The sequence below is a fragment of the Procambarus clarkii genome, chromosome 68 (genome assembly GCF_040958095.1).
Source record: "Procambarus clarkii isolate CNS0578487 chromosome 68, FALCON_Pclarkii_2.0, whole genome shotgun sequence".
In the NCBI taxonomy this organism is placed as follows: Eukaryota; Metazoa; Arthropoda; class Malacostraca; order Decapoda; family Cambaridae; genus Procambarus; species Procambarus clarkii.
Window position 1 is genome coordinate 28,122,147 of NC_091217.1, and position 2,101 is coordinate 28,124,247.

General features: G+C 55.4%; 1 non-coding gene across 1 annotated transcript; it reads left to right on the top strand.

The window, feature by feature from the left end:
• The first annotated feature begins 1,182 nt into the window (after nt 1-1,182).
• On the top strand, nt 1,183-1,301 carry LOC123762841 (5S ribosomal RNA). Its single transcript, XR_006773378.2, has one exon. It is a non-coding gene; the product is annotated as a 5S ribosomal RNA (ribosomal RNA).
• The last annotated feature ends 800 nt before the right edge of the window (nt 1,302-2,101 follow it).

The window sequence follows — 2,101 nt, forward strand, 5'->3', positions numbered from 1 at the left end:
CCCCGGATGCCCCGAAATTGCCACGTTTTGGTTTTAGGGACCCGGACCTAGGGGGTAAGAGTCACTTCGACTTTGCTACCTTCTGCCCTTCCTTTCCCTTCTGTTGTGTGTCCGGTCCCGCCCCTCCCCATCCTTGCTTCTGGCTCCGACCCATCAGTGGGTTAAGAGGCGGAGCAGGATCTAGTTGGTGTTGAGACTTGGGTGGTTTCGAGGGTGTCCTCTTCTGGGGTGGCGGCGGAGGCATTTGAGCCTATTCCTCCTGCCGATGAGAATGGGTCTGACCAGTGGACCCCTCTTTCTTGTGTTTTTTCGTCTGCCCCGGCTTCTTCTTGTGAGGCCGGGGCTATGGGGGGGGGATGGCTCGGCATGGGTCCTCGGAGTAGGGGTTCTTGGGCCCCGTTGGACCCTGCCTGAGTTTTTGTACCCTTTGAGCGGGGCTTGGTGTTGCAAGGAGTGGGTTTCTCGTTCTCTCCCTCCTATTATGCATTGGTTTTGGATTCCTCTACCCCTCCCTAAGTTCAATTCCGATCTCCCGTAGGTTCTTTGGTTCCATCTTCCGGAGGTTTTTGGCTTCCCGCATTTAGTTCCATGTGCGGGATGCCCTTGTGGCTTACCTCCTGCGCGACCTGGTAAGGTGACTACACCTTCGTAGTGGTTCAGCATTCTTCATGTATGGATCTTCTTGTCTTTACTTGGTTTGTTATGAAGTTCCCGGGGGTCGTCCTGGTTTGCAAACTCCCTCTTCTCGTTGGAGGCTTAGCATCCATTTTGTCAGCGGGCGTGCTTGCTTCTTCCCTTGAATCTGCTTGGGCCCCTGGCTCTTCTGGTTTTTTTCTCGCCTTTTTGGCCGTTGCTGTTTGCAGAGTCTGTGGTTGTTAAGTGTCTGCGGGCAGCTTCGTCTCGTTGCCGTCCTATGTCGGACTTGTTAGTCTTCCAGGGGGTTAGTGGAGGGGGGCTTTCCTGGAAGGGTCATGCCAGGGCTCGGAGTTCTTCCGTCATGGTGGGCCAGTGGCGCCGGATTCGTGCCTTTTGTTCTGTTTGGCGGGGGGATTGCCATGCGTGCCGTTCGGGTACTCACAGGTGCGTCGGTTATTTTGGTCGTTGTTTGCAGTCTGTGGTTGAGCAGTGTCTGCGGGCAGCTTCATCTCGTTGCCGTCCTATGTCAGACTTATTAGTCCTCTGGCCAACGGCCATACCACGTTGAGAACACCGCTTCTCCTCCGATCAGCGAAGTTAAGCAACGTTGGGTTTGGTTAGTACTTGGATGGGTGACCGCCTGGGAACACCAAATGCTGTTGGCAATAATGTTTAGGGGAGCCGGTCGGCCGAGCGGACAGCACGCTGGACTTGTGATCTTGTGGTTCTGGGTTCGATCCCAGGCGCTGGCGAGAAACACTGGGCAGAGTTTCTTTCATCCTGTGCCCCTGTTACCTAGCAGTAAAATAGGTTCCTGGGTGTTAGTCAGCTGTCATGGGCTGCTTCCTGGGGGTGGAGGCCTGGTCGAGGACCGGGCTGCGGGGACACTAAAAAGCCCCGAAATCATCTCAAGATAACCTCCGGGGCTCGTGGAGGGGGCTTTCACAAAAGGGTCTTGCCAGGGCTCGGAGTTCTTCCGTCATAGTGGGCCAGTGGTGCCGGATTCGTGCCTTCTGTTCTGTTTGGTGGGGGGGGGGATCGTCATGCGTGCCATTCGGGTACTCACAGGTGCGTCGGTTCTTTTGCGGGCTTCTTCTCCTGTGCTCTGTTTGGGTTTTGTCATAGTGGTTCGTTTGGGCGTGGCCAATGAGCCCTCGTTTTCCCGGTGGGTTCTCGCCTGTTTCGGTCCCGACATGGGACTGCATGGACTGAATGAACTGTCTAGTTCATGGGTTTTGCCCCTCCTTCAGATGGTTACACTGCCCCAGGTCCGTCTTCGGTTGGAGCCGGACACTTGGATGGAGTCCCTGGACCGTGCAGACGCATCTTGGCACATCCCAGTTCATCCTCAGTTCTGGGTCTGGCTAGGTTTTCATTGTTGGGCGTAGGGGTTACCGTTTTCTTTGTCTTCCATTCGGTTTGTACCTGGCGCCTTGCGTTTTCACATGCCTTACTTATGGTCGTG